General features: G+C 37.4%; 1 long non-coding RNA gene and 1 pseudogene across 1 annotated transcript; both read right to left on the reverse strand.

The window, feature by feature from the left end:
* Positions 1-13,314: 13,314 nt before the first annotated feature.
* On the reverse strand, positions 13,315-16,391 carry LOC134236509 (uncharacterized). The gene is made up of 3 exons (XR_009985625.1): positions 16,321-16,391; positions 13,730-14,707; positions 13,315-13,470 (listed from the first exon to the last, which is right to left on the reverse strand). It is a non-coding gene; the product is annotated as an uncharacterized LOC134236509 (long non-coding RNA).
* A 1,368-nt stretch (positions 16,392-17,759) lies between these two features.
* On the reverse strand, positions 17,760-19,284 carry LOC134236508 (uncharacterized; annotated as a pseudogene).
* Between the last annotated feature and the right edge of the window lie 173 nt (positions 19,285-19,457).

Raw genomic sequence — 19,457 nt, forward strand, 5'->3', positions numbered from 1 at the left:
CGGTACTGCGTCACTCGACGAGAATTACTGGCAGTGGTTGCCTTTTGTCACCAGTATAAGCATTATCTGTTGGGCAGAAAATTCCTCCTCAGGACTGACCACAGCAGTTTGGCATGGCTATTCCGTTTCAAATCACCTCAAGGTCAACTGGCTCGGTGGCTCGAGGAATTGAGTCAGTATTCTTTTGTCATTCAGCACCGAGCAGGAAAATCTCACGGCAATGCAGACGCCTTATCTCGGCTAGATACGACAACTTGTGATTGTTACAGTGCTGGGACTTGCTGTAAGTCGTTACCTTGTGGTGGGTGTGCATACTGCCAGAGAGTTGAAGAGCAGTGGGAGAGATTTACAGAGGATGTTGATTATATTGTACCGTTGACTGTTCGTGAAGTAACACCCTCTGAACCTGCTACTTGTAACTGGTTAAAACAGGAGGATTTAAAAACCGCACAATCTGAGGACAAAGAAGCGCAACTAGTATCCAACTGGTTGTTACATGGCAAACCGGAGTCCTGTGACGTAAGAATCCTCGGTCCCGCAGCTAGGAGTTATTACCTCAATCTTCAACAGTTTTGTCTGGTCAATGGGATACTGCACTATGAATGGTTGCAGGATTCAGGCGCACGGTCACTGCGACTGTTTGTGCCAAAATCACTTAGGAGGAAAGTAATAGAGAGTTGTCATGATCCACCATACTCTGGACACCAAGGCGAAAGAAGAACTCTAGACAGGGTAAAACGCAGCTTCTATTGGTATGGTCTGACAGCAGATGTCCTGCACTATGTTTCAAGTTGTGCCACATGTGGTATGGAAAAGAGAGCTTCTCGTAAAAGCAAAGCAGCAATGCAGTCCTTCATTTATGGTGCTCCACTAGATCGTTTGCATATTGATGTACTTGGCCCATTCCCTGCAAGTTCAAGTGGCAATAAGTACATTCTGGTAATAACTGACCAGTTCACCAAATGGGTGGAGGCGTATGCTGTCCCTGACCAGTGCAGTGAGACAACAGCAAAAAAGCTTGTGGAGGAGTTCATAGCTAGGTTTGGCGCCCCTCTTGAGATCCATACTGATCAGGGCAGAAATTTCCAAAGTGACCTGTTCAGGACTGTGTGCAAATTGCTAGGAGTTGCTCAAACAAGGACCACACCTTATCATCCTTCCTCTAATGGTCAGGTTGAACGCTTCAATAGGACAGTTTTGCAAATGATCCGCTGTTATGTCGACAAAGAGCAGAAAACTTGGGATGAACAGTTGCCTCTCTTACTTTCTGCATACCGAAGCACTCCACATAAAGCCACCGGAATATCCCCAAACTTTATGATGTTGGGTAGAGAGGTACACCAACCGGCCGAACTAGTTTTTAAGGACCCAGAGACCATTCGAGACCCACTGGATACCCCAACATACATTGAGAAGCTTAAACATGCTCTGGGTACAGCCCATGATGTTGCGCGGAAATCACTTCAGCAGGCGCAGATAAAGCAAAAGCGTCTTTATGATCTGCGCATTTCCAGTAAGCAATACGGAGTAGGTGATTTGGTGTATGTCAACAAAATGGCGAAACAGGTTGGTAAGTCGCCCAAGTTGCAATCTGTTTGGGAGGGGCCTTTTATCGTCAAAAAGAAGTACGGGCCTGTTTTGTACGAGGTACAAGGACGCAAAAAGTCGGCTGTGATTCATCATGATCGTCTTAAGACATATACCTCTGATTTTGTACCAGGCTGGGTCAATAGGCATACTCTCCCAGAGCAAAACGACTTGGAGACCATACAGGAATGTCAAGGAGAAGTAAACAGTGAGACAGACAGAGCGCCCGAAGAAGAAAACATGGACTCAGATGATTCTCTGGAGACGCCTGAGGAGATTAGTGCTGGACAAGAATCGAGGCCACTGCGGACTCGAGCTGGCCGTGAAATACGTCGCCCAAGTCGGCTTAACCTTTAGTGGACTTAAAGGAGCCTAGAGGGGGGCAGTGTGGTGAAAACGGACTAGTTTTATAGACTTCTCTTATTTTCTATTTTTACAGTGTTCTTTTTTGGTTATCTCCCGTGATTACGCGGGCTATACAGTACACAGAATACAAGTACATTTTGTGGCCAGCTCGCGTTTGTTGTTTATTCGCTATATATTGGCGATTTGTGGTGCCGACAGCTAAAAGCACTACAATAATTTTCTATGTTATATACTCTTACATACCTTGATTTCTCTTGATTATTGTAAATATCAATCAATGTGGAACTTATCTTGTAAGTATAACACTAATCGAATGTAAAATCAATGCCAACTTGATCTCGCTGTACTAACAGATATGACGTCATAGGCTAGTTTGACACGCAGTTTCTCTGTACTTGAGACGCAGATAAAGCTATTAGTGGAACTGAAAATATGAAAATTAAATCTATATAACCGTGATCTGACTACAATTGATTCATATTTTTGAATGCATTAATTAATACTTCACAGTCTTATTTAATTGATAACTATAAGGTCTCTTAAAAAGCCGCAGTCATGCACTTTTATATAGAAATGTACTACAATCATATGTACAACCCCTCCGAAATCTCAAAAGTTCAACGATATCCGCTTGATTATAAATTATAATATTTTATACACATGTAGATACTGTCCCTACTATTTTGAAAAGTGCTGGGAGCAAGTTGTGCGCTGTCTATTTTTTCCATAGTTTTACATTTCTTCAATGCGTATAGTGTAAATGCACATACTTTATCAAAAGTCGGCTAAATTTTATATAATTCCCGGGCAGTGAGAAGTTGCTCCCAGCACTTTTCGGGTTAAGAAATTTGTCTTAAATAAAACACAATCAATTTCATAGTGAAAAATTATCCATATATCGTTGAACTTTTACGATCTTTGTATCCGTACATATTTTTTTCTAATTTTAAACATGTCACGTGACAAACAGCTGCTGTACATGAAGTCGCGTTGGCCGAACTCGGTTGAGACCCCATACATACATATGCATTAGTATAGTTCCCATTAAATTAAATCTAATGCTAATAAAAACAATATTAACATTATATTGATTTTTTCGGTATATTTTAAGGCTTATTTCCTATGGGCGGCCTTAACCTAGCTGCGTATACTGATCTGAAATATAAAGTGAAACTCTATGTAAATTCTATTTGGCAAGTTTATTGGGAGTTTTGTGATACAACTAAACTATATGCTATAGAGAACAAAGTAAATAACAAAACATCTAACTTTGGCCTTAAACGTCAGGATGAAGTGATTATTACAAGACTACGTAAAGGTCATTCAAAATTAACTCATGCATACTTATTTAATTGGGAATTACAGCCAGAATGCATATCATGTGACTGTCCACTTACTATAAATCATATTCATTTAGAATGTACTGATTTTTCGCCCATTCGAGGTAGACTTTTCAATAATGTACAAACGATGCGTGAACTGTTTACAAAAGTTAATGTTAATACAATTTTAGATTATTTACATGAAACTGATTTTTACAGTAAAATTTAATTGTACACAGTGCAATATATTTGGTTGATTAAAAATGTTTTATTTTCAACTGTTTAAATATTTTCATTTTTATGTCCGTCGGATTGGACGTTAAACGGTGCCCCGTGTCAAGGATAACAACCCCCTTGGCACGCAAAAGATCGTTTCTCCGGTTTTCGAAAAAGAGTAGGCTCACTGGGGGCCGCCAGAGAAACAAAACAAGAGGCCCACGGGCCTTATAGGTCACCTGAGCATTATGCAACAACTTTCCAGTTATTGAATTTGCTTCATGTTTTAAGCCAGTTGCTATATGACATTCACAATTTTGAAAGAGGCACCATTGATCTACATAACAATACACTTAGCAGTTGCTTAGCTTGGTTACTGAATACCCATGCAGGGTAGGGGAACAAAAATGCATTCGAACTAATCAGTAGTGCCCCTAACACTGCTACAGAAATCCCTGACCCTAGGTCCACACATTGCACAAATTTTAAAAATGCACTCTTAATATCAAAAAATAAATAAATGTTTTATAAATACAATAATTTCAAACAATAAATTCATTTTCAGTATATAAGTAGAGCCCCCAACCCACCCCTGACCCTGGGGCCTTGAAATTAACAAGTCTGCAAGATTAGGGCCCTTGCTCATCATAACTATAAAGGTAGTTCATCTGCTTTATAACCAGAGACAGAGAATAAAATTTTCAAAGAATTCGTGTATTTTTACTATATAATCAATAGAGCCCCGCCCCCCTAACACCAGAATCCCTGACCCTGGGGCCATAAAATTCATAATTTTAAAAGAGTCATTCTTGCTCATCATAACTATGTACTTAGTTAATTCAATACCTAGGAGCAAAGGAGAAAATTTTCAAAGAATTCATGTATTTTTACTATATAATCTATAGAGCCCCCCCCTGAACACCAGAACTCTTGACCCTGGGACCATAAAATTCACAATTTTGGTTGAGGCACTCTTGCTCATCATATCTATGCACTTAGTTAGTTTATTCAATACCTACGAGCAGAGAAGAACATTTTCAAAGATTCATGTATTTTTTACTATATAATCTATAGAGCCCAGCCCTAACACCAGAACCCTGGGGCCATAAAATTCACAATTTTGGTTGAGGCACTTTTGCTCATCATAACTATGCACTTAGTTAGTTTACTTAAAAAAAGTTTTTCAAAGAATTCATGTATTTTCACTATATAATCAATAGAGCCCCCCCCCCACCCCAACACCAGAACCCTTGACCCTGGGGCCATAAAATTAACAATTTTGGTTGAGGCACTCTTGCTCATAATAACTATGCACTTAGTAAGTTAATTCAATACATATGAGCAGAGTAGAAGATTTTCAAACAATTCATGTATTTTCACTATATAAACAATTTAACCCCCCCCCCCCCCACCCAACACCAGAACCCTTGACCCTAGGGCCATAAAATTCACAATTTTGGAAGAGGCACTCTTGCTCATCATAACTATGTACTTTCTTAGTTTATTCAATACCTAAGAGCAGATAAAAACATTTTCAAAAAAATTCATGTATTTTCACTATATGATCAATAGTGCCCCCCCCCCCCCAACACCAGAGTCCCTGACCCTGGGGCCATAAAATTCACAATTTTGGTGGAGGCACTCTTGCTCATCATAACTATGCACTTATTTAGTATATTTGATATCCAGGGGCAGAGAAGAAGATTTTCAAAGAGTTCATGCATTTTTACTAAATATAATCAATAGAGCCCCGCCCTAACACCAGAACCCCTGACCCTGGGGCCATAAAATTCACAATTTTGGTAGAGGCACTATTGCTCATCATAACTATGTACTTAGTTCATTTATTTAGTACCCAGGAGTAGAGAGGAAAATTTTCAAAGAAATAATGCATTTTCACCATACACTTATTTAGCCCCGCCCTAGCACTTGAACCCCTGACCCCAGGGCCATGAATTTCACAATTTTGGTAGAGGAATCAATGCTGATTACAATCATGCAAACAGTTTGACTGCTTGATGTCCAGGAGTAAAGAAGAAGATTTTTAAAGATTGCATAAATTTTAGTAGTTTTGGCCCCGCCCCTCAGGCCCCAGGGGGGCAGGGATCATGGAATTCACAATATTTGTTCCTCTTCACCCATAGATGCTTTGTGCCAAATTTTGTTGAAATTGGGTCAGTGGTTGCAGAGAAGAAGCTGAAAATGTTCAAATGTTAACACACGACGTACGACGAACGACGTACGACGGACGACGACGGACGAAAACAGATAGCAATAGGTCACCTGAGTTTACTCAGGTGACCTAAAAACTCTCAAAACTGATCATTTAATATATTTTCCTGCCGAAATATGGCTGAAATATTGCCGAATCGGCATAAAACACCAATCAATCAATAAAATCCTCTTCTTTAAATAGGGATTTTGTAAATTTCCGACAGAAAATTCCACCGTTGTGTAATCCACACATATATGAATTATTTTCAAATGTGCATACTGTTTCATTTGTGGATGTGAATGGTCTGAATGGTCAAGACGTGATAAGAAAGTTTTTTTATTAGCAGCTTTTTAACTTTAAAATGGATGTAAACTGTATTGTAGAACATTATTCCTCATCATTCTTATTTTCACTCTCGCTTTCATCCACTGTCAGTGGCTCTGGGAAATTCTGTGCATCAAGTAGATATTTGCTCCAGGCCCATAGAGTCTCAATAGTGCTCTCACTGTAACGTTCTATGCAAAGATACTATAACAAGGGAAATAACATGACAACAGGTCTTAACAACACAGGTTCCTTCCTTACATTGACAGTACCAGCTTATAACCTGGACGTAACAAAATTGAATACAAACTTTGTAGCCTTTTGACGACACATGCCGTGTCTCTATGTTTGCACAAAGAAGGTCTGGCTCATGGTTGCATGTCATAACGTCCAAAATGTGGTCACTGTCCAAGTGTTCTCTTGTGTATCAGGGTGCATGTCTCAACTGGTAGACTTAGTGTTCGAGATCCTCCCTAAGGCGTCGTGCAACAACAAGGATATGCTTGCTGACAACCATGGTTAAACGTACAACCTAAAGAGGACTTTGCCTAATGCAAGAGACTGGCAGTACCTGTAGGATTTCTCCAGAGATACATTTCCTGTGATGAACAGCGGCACATCATGTTTGCCGCAGCAGGACAACTAGATGCAATGGCCAACTTGCAGACTTGGTGCGTCGATGGTACAATTAAAGTGTCAGGAGCCCCTTTGTACAGTTATTTTCGATCCATGGATTCCTTGGTGACCATCAAAACAAGTGTCATTAGCCTTTGCGTTGATGAGTCGACGACAGACTAGTGACTATGTAGCCGTATTCAGAGCCATTATGGCCCTTCTACCACGACGAGCTGCAGTCCAAACCATCGTTGCAGATTTCGTGCAGGCTTCATGGGCGGCTGCACGGGAGACAATCCAGGGGGTTACCGTTGAGGAGGGATGCTACATCCACTGGTCGTAGGCTATCTGGAGAAAAGTTCAGGAAGTTGGTTTGCAAGGTACCAACGACCTCCTTTTTTGCTTTGCTTAACTGACCATGGACACTGTTCTGGTGATGCGAGTCCTCTACGGTGTGATAAGAGACTCATCTCAGGTACTTAAAACCTAAAGAGGACGTGTCCAAAGTAGACCTTATTCCTAAAAGACGTGGTTTGTTTGACGTCAGTACACCTGTAAAGCACAGTCCATATCAAACTTAAGCCAGCCTGACCCTCTCGGACATCTCTGCGCTGCAATCTGTCGAGACTTCCCTCTTCTATCATCTGCTGCTGAAGGGGTAGAACATACACGGGAGGCGTGGATTCACTGGCCGTGTTGTTTAGTCTCCTATGCAACTCCTCGCAATCGTCGTTGGTTCTCGTCTCTTTTCTGTAAACGTTTCAAGAAGGAATGGGAAACACGTTGCTCTCCATCCAATTCCTGGTGACGTATGACAGAAGGGCAAGAAGGTCATTAGCTCGCGCTTCGTCCTGAATGAAGTTAAGGCGTTCTTCACCTTTTTGGCAATACCAAAATACACCTCACAGTCTTGTGGATGTGCCGATCTTCGTTGTACGGGCCGTAAGACAAACTATTGGTGTTTAACGCCGAGTCGGCAATATTTCAGCCATATGTCGGAAGGAAATTATGTTAGATGATCAGTTTTGAGAATTTTTTGGTTTTTCTTGCGGCCCCCAGTGAGCCTACTCTTTTCCGAAAACCGGAGAAACTATCGTTTGTGTGCCCAGGGGATTGTTTTTCTTGACACGCAGCACTGTTTAACGTCCCATTCGACGGACTTAAAGAATGTGTTAAACAATATTCAAAATAAAATGACAAAATGCATTTAAAACATAAAAAATCAATTCTGCTTTGGGACGAAAGTAGTATAAACGGTCTGGATGGGGGTCAAATGAGTGCACTTTTTTCACTAAAAACTGCTAAGTCCATAAGAATGATCGAGAAGGATCTAGAATGTGTGCCGATGCAGAGGCAGTGCATGGAGCTCATATGCATTATGACGTCATAAACTTGGCAGTATATGGGGAAAAACCATACTATGAGAATGCGATTGTGAAAAAAAAACTTCTGCGGTACAACACTCATTTGATGACAATCAGCTGACTGATGTAAACATTGACTGTCCTACTTTCAGCATCCAGTGTAGTATGACGTCATACACGTGTCAGCGATACAAATCACAAACTGTTTGTCTCTTTCTATATCACACACACCTATACAGAGCTGACAATCAGCTGATTTTTTTTTTTAATTAAATCATAACATAACACAGATGTTGTGTTTTCTGCATTTATTAATAAAAACAACAACAGCAACAATAATAAAACAAAATACACTGTGAATATAAATTTTAAATTTCCATTAATTTTTCACTTTTTTCTGCAATTTTAAGCTTTTCTTCTTCTTAGGCGGCTCGACTCTCTTCTTTGGTTTATTTACCTGGGTCACAGTGTGTGGTTTGTTTTCCTTGGTTTGACTGGGTCCTGGGTTTTCATGTATGGTTGCAACAGCTGTCCCATGCAACTTTTTCTGAGGGTTATGACTGTCTGTATTTTCACTTCTCTTTTTTTCAGTTTTCTCGACCTCTCTCAGAAATTCCTGGTCGTCATCTTTGTATAGGCATTCATTTGCCCAGTGTCCGGGTTGATGGCATTTAAAACAAAAATCTCCTTCTTTTCTGAGACAGTCTGGAGCTCAATGACCCATAAAGCAAGGGTTGGTTTCCTTACTTTTCTTCGGACCTTTAGGTTTTTCATGGTCCTTTGGTTTGGTACTTGATTTCATCTTGTCCTCAAATTGACTTATTTTGACTTCCAGCTTAGCCAGTTTTCCTCCCATGGCACCAAATGCGTATGTGACTTCTTCCTTGAAGGCTCTAAAGATGTTAATGATCCCATCTAAGGTCGTCGTTAGGATTCCAAAATCTTCTTTGTTGATGGGCCCTAATTCTAGTCTCAGGTAAAAAAAAATTCAGGTAAATTCTAAATCAAGTTTTTTCCAGAAAGGTCTGTTATTTTCCAGAAAGAAAGGGTATAAATATAAGCACCTTTTGTCATTTTTTGGTCAGTTTTCAATCATGTCAACACCTAACCAAATGACGGAGAGAGCTCATGCACACCTTGAATACAAGGTACATCCTCAGCATGCTCTAACATTACATGGATATAACTATATGCATAGAAAGAAGGATATGGAAATAACGAACAGTATTCAATCTCAACGTCCATTAAACAAATATACAAAACAAGAGCAGAGCAAACACGGACCTCCGAAACATCAGAGGTGGGATCAGGTGCCATGGAGGAGTGAGCATCCCCTGCTGACCGGTCACACCCGCCGTGTGCTCATTGTCATAATCAGGAAATAACGGAAAAAATCCGTAGTCAATTCAGTGTATAAATAATGGACTAACAATTGGTATGAAAAACGTCAGTCAGCATTTCATTCAATGATAAATTGTATTTGCTGACAAGGTCATTGTATCGACCATAGAATTTACGAAATGATGACTTTAAACGAGACTGTTGATATTCTTGTTTCATCAACTTGCTTGTCAATAATTTACCTCGTTTAAGAAATTGTTCATACGTAGAGCATGCTCTTGCGTATCGAATCAACTGAGATATAAATACTCCGTATGCAGGTGATGAAGGTATATTGCTGCATAAGTAAGGGAAGTTGACGATAGAAAAGTTAAAGTCATCACGTTTATCATATAGCTTGGTTGTTAGATTACCATTTGTGTCTTTTTCAAGTAAAATATCCAAGTATGAAGCAGATGTGTTGGACTCTGTGGTATCTTTTATCTCAAGCTCACCAGGATATATCGTGTCGACGTAGGAATGGAAATTATCATTATTAATTGACAATACGTCGTCGATATATCTAAATGTCGAGTTGAAGGCCACAGCAAGTGTTTTTTTCTTTTCACGCAAAAGATTTTGCATAAATTCTGCTTCATATGAATATAAAAATAAGTCTGCTAATAACGGAGCGCAATTTGTACCCATGGGAATTCCAATAGATTGTTGGAATACCTGGTCTCCAAAAACCACATAGATATTGTCAATCAGAAACTTAAGTATCTTCTTGATGTCAACTTCAGAGTACTTATGTGTACAATCAGAATTTGTTTTAACAAAATAATTTTTCAAATGACCAATGACGAGGTAAGTAAACTTACGAGTTCCATTTTTGTTGAAGAAGCAGCTGTCAATGATATCAAAAAGCCTGGATTTTAATTTGTCGTGCGGAATTGTTGTGTATAAAGTAGATGTTCCTCCATGAGTTTCATTTTTCCTGACATACTGGTTCTTAAGAAGAAAATTTTTAAAATATGACACCAAATTTTCAATTTCCAATTATCTCCCCTAGAATTAGGACTTTGCCCTTCATTTGAATAAAATTGAATCTCATTTACCCAAGGATGCTTCATGGCAAGTTTGGTTGAAATTGGCCAAGCAGTTCTTGAGAAGAAGTGAAAAATGTGAAAAGTTTAACGGACGCTAGACAAAATCTGATCAGAAAAGCTTACTTGAGCCTTCGGCATTTCATTTTGACCCTTGACTTAATGGACTTAAAAGTAATCTCAGAAAGATGCAAATACTTTACAAGTACTTTAACGGTGAATGGGTCTTCACTCCATATTATTGTAAATCAAACAAGAGGCCCAAGGGCCTTGAATCGCTCTTCTGATAAATTGTACAATGTATCACTTCTATTAGAAGCCTCCAACTCTATTAGTATCATAAGACCCAAAATGCATCAACTTACAAATTTTGATAATATTTAGCCAGTTAAGACTAAAGATATAATATAATAATAAAATACCATAAGTAGGTCACGGTGACCTACCTTTTGATTGAAATTTGCTGAGGACTCAAGATACATAAATTGACAAAGACTGATGATTCTAATTACATGTAAATAAGTACCTTAGATATTCAAAAGTAGGTCACCATGACTTACTTTTTGGTCAATATTCTCTGAAAATCCAAGATGCATCATCTTACAAAGTTTGACGATTCTAAGCCAATTAGTACTAGAGATAATTAAATATAGCCAACAAATGTCAAAAGTAGGTCACAGTGACCTACTTTTTGGTCGATGTTATTCAAAAACCAAAAATGCCTAAACTGACAAAATTTGAAGATTCTAAGCCAATAAGTACTCGAGATATTAAAAATTAGGTCACCGTGACCTACTTCTTGTTGGACATTCAATGAAACCCTAAGATGCCTCAACTGACAAAGTTTGATAATTCCGAACCAATAAGTACCATATATAATTAAATATATCCATAAAATGTCAAAAGTAGGTCACAGTGACCTACTTTTTGGTCGACATTCTCCGAAAACCCAAGGTGCCTAAACTGACAAAGTTTGATGATTCTAAGCTAATACATACCTGAGATAATCAAAAGTAGGTCACCGTGACCTACTTTTTGGTCGACATTCTCCGAAAACCCAAGATGCCTCAACTGACAAAGTTTGATGATTCTTAGCCAATAAGTGCCTGAGATACTTAAATATAGCCATAAAATGTCAAAAGTAGGTCACTGTGACCTAATTTTTGGTCGACAATCTCTGAAAACCCAAGATGCATCAACTGACAAAGTTTGATCATTTTAGGTCAATAAGTACCAGAGATACTTAATTTTAGTCACAAAAGGTCAAAAGTAGGTCATCATGACCTACTTTTTGGTCGTAACTCTCCGAAAACCCAAGATGCATCAACTCACAAAGTTTGATCATTCTAAGCCTATTAGTACTGGATATACTTAAATAAAGCCATAAAATGTCAAAAGTAGGTCACCGTGACCTACATTTTGGTCGTCACTCTCCGAAAACCAAATATGCATCGACTCACAAAGTTTGAAGATTCTAAGCCAATAAATACCTAAGATACTTAAATATAGCCATAAAATGTCGAAGGTAGGTCACCGTGACCTATATTTTGGCCGACATTTTTCAAAGACCCAAGATGCATTTACTGACCAAGTTTGATGATTGTAGGTCTGAAGGTAATCACAATATGCGATTTAAACAATTTGAAAACAAAATTGAAAAGTCAGCAAAATTCAAAAAGTAGGTCACAGTGACCTACTTTTTCATAATTATGTTTAAAAGTCCCAAGATGCATCAAAGTACAATATTTGATGATTCTAAACCTCACAGTGTCTGAAATAATGGGATTTAATGTTTTTAAAAGGATAAGTCATAAAGTTCAAAAAGTAGGTCACAGTGACCTACTTTTAAGTTTACAGTGTTTGAGGACCCAAGATGCATCAACTGACAAAGTTTGATGATCATAGGCCTTAAAGAGTCCAAAATATGCCTTCAAATCAATTTGAAAACAAATCCCCGCAAAATTTAAAAAGTAGGTCACCGTGACCTACTTTTGAGTTAACATGATGTGAAGTCGTAAGATGCATCAACTTACAAGATTTGATGATCCTAGTCCTTATAGTAAAGAAAATATACACGTTTTTATTAATTGTAAATTTAGGTCAACTTTGAAGTGACCTTGAGACCACGCCCTTTGCCCCAGGGTCATGCCTTGAACAATTTTTAATCTTCAACATATCCTAATCCTTGTATGTAAGTTTGGTGAAAATCTGCCTGGTGGTTCTGGAGAAGAAGATTTTTTAGCAACCAGTACTTTTGGTTTTGTTTTCCTGATTATCTCCCCTTGTTTTAGGGTCCCAACCCTTATTTTAGTATAAATGGTAGCCCTTGGGCCAAGGATACCCTGTGACAAATTTGGCACTGATTGGCCAAGGGGTTCTTGAGTTATGGCCCATATTCTAAAAAGTTAACGCACACCGCACAAATGGCCATAGCATTAGCTCTTTGAGCCTTTGGCTCAGAAGAGCTAAAAATGTACATCTACTTTTAGAAAATGGTTGTTTTTGTTCTTTTTAGAGTGTGTATGCTCTTTAATAGGCAAACATTTTCAGTTTTTGTAGGACTTTTGTAAATCATAGAGATTTTAAATTTAGTATACCTTTAATAGTATTAAATGAAATATGAATTAAAATTCAGAAAATCCCCCATCTTTTTCAATATAAAGAATTTGAGGTTTATAATGATTAATAAATGCTTGCTATACCTTTTCCAAATCTCTTTTTCTCAAAAACAATAGAGACAGGAAATTTTTTTCAGAAATCCCAGTTTTAGTTCTTTTTAGTTTTGGAGGAAGTGGAGGAGAGGAAGTATACAGCACACACTGGATCATCCTTTTCCCGAACCTTAACACCTCTGATGAACCTGAGGACGGGAAGTCATCTGATGTTGCCTTCTCAAGGTAAAGGGGGGATATATTTAAAGTGCCATCATAGGCAGTCATTACGACAAACTTCATTCACCAAATCAAGAGAGGGACCGTAGTGAGTACCTGTCCACAATTTGTAAATCTTTTTTATAAATGTTCTAACTGGAAACCCTACAAAACACATAACCAATTACAAAAACATTTTAAAAAATAATAAATCATGAGGAAAAAGCAGTCCCAAAGCATACATATAAAATCTGCTCTAAACAGCTCTTATATATTGGAATGGAATAGTTGATGAACCCTAATCAGGGTTCGAAATTAACTTTTTTTAGCACTAGTCAACACAGACTAGTGACTTCTAGCTTCCACTAGTCTGCAACCTATTCCACTAGTCTGCCGTATATTATGTAAAAAGAATAATACAAACCTTAAAATTTTATCAATTAATTCAATGAAATATGTGTCCACACATCAGTTGGAAGCATGTGGTGAAAGAAAGAAGGTTTTCAACTTTCAGAAATCTCTTCATGGTCACATTTTTGTCTATTGATCACAATGTAGAAAACGCTATATCGCACTTGCGTTTCTCGTTTATTTTCAAATTTCTAAGAAATAAAATTAATAAAATTTGAACTTGATTCAAGACATATCTGGATTTGCACTAGTCCGTACGGACTAGTACTTTACAAAATCTGCTAGTCCGACACAATTTTTACCAGTCTCGGACTTACGGACATGAGTTAATTTCGAACCCTGCTGAGCATGATTTCACTTGAGTTTTATATTTCCTGTCTCTATTGTTTTTGAGAAAAAGTTTTTCCAAAGTATATATTCCTACGTAAAACTACAGGCCATATAGGCCCCACCCAACCCCTTGGGGTAATGATTTGAAAAACCTTGAATCTACACTACCTGAGGATGATACCATATGAGTCATCTTTCTTGGCCCAGTAGTTAAGAAATTGTTTTAGAATTTCTTATAAACGATAGAGTTTTTTTAAATTATCATAAAAATGCTGATATAGTCCACAAAGCAGGGCTTTCCCTGCACTCACTCAAGTTTTTTCGAAACCCTGCCTGTTTTTCCCAATTTCTTCAGAAAGGGTAGTTTCCCAAAAACATAGATTTATCCCTGTGATATGCTAAAATAAGATTTTTCAAACTCTTTTTACGCTGGTTGTAAAGTTTTTCAAAAACACATTTTGTTTGCAGCTTAGGAAATTTCCAGAGGGTGACAAAGGAGTCCTCATGAACAAATGGGAGGAGAAGGTCCGAAATTTTTCGGCCCCTCCAGTGACAACCTCTGCTGAGGCACTGGAAAAGGAGGACGGGAAGCGTGTGTCAATTTGTGGAGTCATTAAGGAAGTAAGTAATCTCACCAATTGTTCACAGCAAATCAAATTGTCTGTCAAAGAAAATGGATGTCACATTTATATAGTAAGCAAACCACTTTGAGAAGAAAAAAATTGTATTTAAAATTATTATTCTTTGCAAATATTGATTTTACTCTCTCTAAGTATACTGAAAGGTAAACTTTTGATATTAATTAAATTTATTAGTCCCCTACCGGTGAAACCGGGGGGGGGGGGGACTATAGGTTTCCTCTGCGTCCGTCCGTCCGTCCGTCTGTCCGTCCCCGTCAGTCTGTCCCACTTGGTTTTCCGCACTTTTTTTCTAAACGCTTGCAGCTATTGAGCTGAATTTTGGTACGTGAGTGTATCTTAATGAGTTACAGATCACGTTTGAATTTCGTTTCGCTTCATTGATTTTTGACAGAATTATGGCATTTTGAATATTTTTCATTTCCACTTGGTTTTCCGCACTTTTTTTCTAAATGCTTGCAGGTATTGAGCTGAATTTTGGTACGTAAGTGTATCGTAATGAGTTACAGATCAAGTTTGAATTTCGTTTCGCTTCATTGATTTTTGACAGAATTATGGCATTTTGAATATTTTTCATTTCCACTTGGTTTTCCGCACTTTTTTTCTAAACGCTTGCAGATATTGAGCTGAATTTTGGTACGTGAGTGTATCTTAATGAGTTACAGATCAAGTTTGAATTTCATTTCGCTTCATTGATTTTTGACAGAATTATGGCATTCTGAATATTTTTCATAATCGCTTAATTAAGATCGGGTTCGAACTGCGCCAACTTCCGATTGTCGACAAAAATATGAAGCGAGGAAAAGACGATGGATAAATGAGTTGAATTTTCGTCTTAATGTTTATTATTTTATTAGATTTAAGGCATTTACAACTTGAAAATCTTTCAGTTTAACCTTGGACATGACTTTTGCATATTAAAAAATGACATCCTGAAGAAAAAGGGGAACCCGGTAGGGGACATGTATTGCTTATGCAATACTCTCAGAATGCTTGTTTTTGTTGATAGTTTTCATTTTTCTTATCTAACATTTAAAACCGTCTTTCAAAAAGATATATCCGAAATCCTATTTGATTTTGTTTCATAATTCATGAGTTATTAAAGCTCATATGACCATGATGACGATACCCCACAAAAGTCAAATTAAAATCTCTCATTACCATAAATGTCTCTCCCGTAATCTGTCATGACACTTATTTCTCCTTTGTATGGACTTCATCAGAGTATTTTTCTTTCAAACGCATTAAGCATGGGTAATCACACCAGAAAATTAGTCATACAATGCACACATGCGACAGTGAGAAAAAACACAACATTAAGTTGGCCAACACAAAAAAACAATTGCAGAATTGATTTACCGGTATTTCTTTTTTTTCATGTGAATGTAATGGCTTTAACAGTCTGCAGTAAAAAGGCATTTTTGTGGTATTAGGATTGCGATTTAAGAGATATGATAGGACTAATAACCCGCTCATGACTGTTTCGCATTAACGTTTCAGTTTTCATAGCCCTGTGGTTCTTAATACGATTTTCAAAGATCTTTCCTGTATATTTCTATGTAAAACTATGATTCCCTATTGTGATCCAACCATAACCCCGGAGGTCATGAAATAAACAATATAGCTTTTACACTACCCAAGGATGCCTCCACATAGGTTTCAGCTTTTCTTGCCCTGTGGTCTGAAGAAAAAATAAATAAAAATGTTCTAATGTATTTCAATTTCAAATTTAGATACCTTACTGTAACCCTACAATACACACTGGGGGTCATGAACAATTTAGAATCTACACTACACTAGGATGCTTTCACATAAGATTCAGCTTTTTAGCTCATTAGTTCTTGAAGAAAATTGTTATCTATTTTACTTATACATTTCAAAATAAAATTGTATATTCTATTGTGACCACATCTTACCCTAGCACGGGGGTTATGATTTTGAAAATTTAAACTCTGCATTCCCCAGAATACTTTCATACAAGTTTCAGACCTTGACTAAACTTACCTTTATTAATACATAGATATTCGAACTCCAGGCTTTATCTCAATATAAAAAAACAAAGCAAAAGCCCCATAGGCCACAACACTCACCAGAGTAACTTGGATGATGCACTTCTTTCGGAGATTTCCCCTCTTCCTATACCTATCGTGCCCTTTAAACCTTCCCCTTACAGGATTTAAATGTTTTAGAATCTACACTACCCAAGGATGCTTCCACATAAGGTTAAGCTTTCCTGGTCCAGTGGTTTTTTTTTCTAATGACCTCATCCAATTTTTGTCTTTTCTTGATCATCTCCCCCTGGAAAGGCACTTGGCCCTCCACACAATTTAAACTCCCCTTCACCCAAGGATGCTTTGTATCAAGTTTGGTTAAATTTGTTCAAATGGTTTTTGAGAAGAAGGAATAATGTGAAAGTTTACAGACGGACGGACGACGGACAAAATGTGATCACTTGTGAAGGCTCGGGTAGGCTAAAAAAAAGTTTAAATTAAAATAATGCACCTACCAATATCAAACAAGTAGAATACACTAATATACATAATTCTGTTTATTGGTTTTTGATTTCGATGAAGGGTGTTGCCGTAGTTACTAAAAATAGAATTTTCTGTGAAATTCTCTCAAAACGCTATTCCTCCTACAGTTTTGGTCTGATTTCAGTATAACTTGGCACACAAGTAGACTACACTAAGATACATAATTCTGTATATCGGTTTTTGATTTCAATGAACGGTGTTGCCGTGGTTACTCAAAATAGAAATATCTGTAAAATTGTTTCAAAATGCTACTCCTCCTACAGTTTTGTTCCGATTTCAATATAATTTGGCACATAAGTAGAATACACTAAGATACATAATTCTGTGTATCGAATTTTAATTTTGATGAACGGTGTTGCCGTGGTTACCAAAAAAAAAGAAATGTCTGTTAAATTGTTTCAAAATGCTACTCCTCCTACAGTTTTGGTCTGATTTCAGCATAACTTGGCACACAAGTAGACTACACTAAGAACATAAAGAGACTTTGTCAACGATCATTATTCTATTTAATGCTGTTTATAAAGTTTCAAATCCCAGCTGCTTAAGTACTCTTCTCCTCCTTGGCTTTAAGTTCACAAACCAGTAGAGCTTCAGTCTCGACAGAGACTTCTGGTTTATTGTTCCTATGGGTATCTTGAACAATAATATAGGGTGCATGCAATGACATGTAAAAACTACTTGTTTTAAATGCAAGATTGTATTTGTTGTAGCTAATGAAACATTCTTCATTTTCTTTCTTCTTGACTTCAAATTCGTCACATTGTTTTTATTGCATTGGAAATATGAATGTGAACTGTTGGTCATCTTCGTGCAACATGACACTGTAAATTGACTGTTAAAAAAGATATATATCTATACACTTCTTTGTTTGCTTTGAGCTCTTCAACAAGCCATTTAAAATGTTTTCCTAATGCTACTGTGCTGTAACTTGATGCACCAATAGGTAATATTCAGCTTGTTTGGACTGACAATTATTTCTTCAACTTTTTTCATTGATAAACTTTTAAAGATGTGATCCTTTGTTTCAATGGTAGCTGTTGCTGTTAATGCTATCACTGGAACATTTTCTCCTGTGAGAGATCTTATTTCTCCAAGTTTTACATAAAATGGACGATATGCTGGTTTTTTCTTTTTATCTTCACCGCTGCAAGAAAAACAAAATATATTGTATTATTTCACATGTTTGTCATTGTGTATGTGATTTGGGAGGTTAAGGAATTGTTTTTTTACTTTTTTACTGGAAGTTGAAAACCATCTTTCCTTCACCATATGCTTTCAACTGGACACATATTTCATTGAATTAATTGATAAAATTTTAAGATATATGTTATTCTTTTTACATACTAGTGGGCGGACTAGTGGAAGCTAGAAGTCACTAGTCCGTGCGGACTTGTGCTAAAAAAAAGTTAATTTCGAACCCTGTATATACCTGTTCAATATTCTACAACTGAATTAATTAGAAACTGTAAGTGAAAGTACATGTATTTATAAAATATTCTTACTAGGCTGAACTTTCTTAGGTGAAAGTAGTCTCTTGGCCTTATGCTGCAGTGCTTCATGGGTCAAATGGCTGCTTAAAGCCAGAGACTTCCCAACAGATGATGGTTGAGAGGAAGAAGTCTGCATGACAGATGAATGTGTCTCCTTTTTCATATTGACTGCCTCTCTTCCCTCAGCAAAATGCAACATGTACTTTTGAAATTTTTCCTTGTTGATGGTCTGGTCCTTATTCTCTTTAGTTTTATCCATGTTGGATTCTGCCTCCTTTTCCATTTTCATAACAAGCCACCCTGCATACCCAAGACAATTTTCCAGTACCCACCGAAAAGTTTGGCCTCTGTATGTCCCAAATTGAAGTTCATGTTGCCCCAGTATATCAACTTCATTACTGGTTACACCATGCTGTTGGCGAATTCTTCTTAAAGCAAGGGCTCTCACATGTTCATCTGTTTTTGGCTTCCCCCAGTACCCCCTTGCCTTGTTCTCTCTAGCAATAGAAACTGTTGCTGGTGTATCTGATAAATTAGCTTGCCATTGGCATATCTACGAAAGTTTGGGGCCCTCATCCTACAAAATTTAATTCAATAAAATAATTCCCTCGATTAAAAAAAATATATTCAAACACTTATAATAACTACTCTAAAACATCCATGTATATCTGTTAAAACTTCAAATAAGCTGTAAGAAATCTAGAATTGATCAATATTTAATTGATCTTTACGGTATTCAAAGATAAGAT

Source organism: Saccostrea cucullata, unplaced genomic scaffold, assembly GCF_032062105.1.
Source record: "Saccostrea cucullata isolate Sc308-1 unplaced genomic scaffold, CSIRO_AGI_Scuc_v1 ctg3518, whole genome shotgun sequence".
Taxonomy (NCBI): domain Eukaryota; kingdom Metazoa; phylum Mollusca; class Bivalvia; order Ostreida; family Ostreidae; genus Saccostrea; species Saccostrea cuccullata.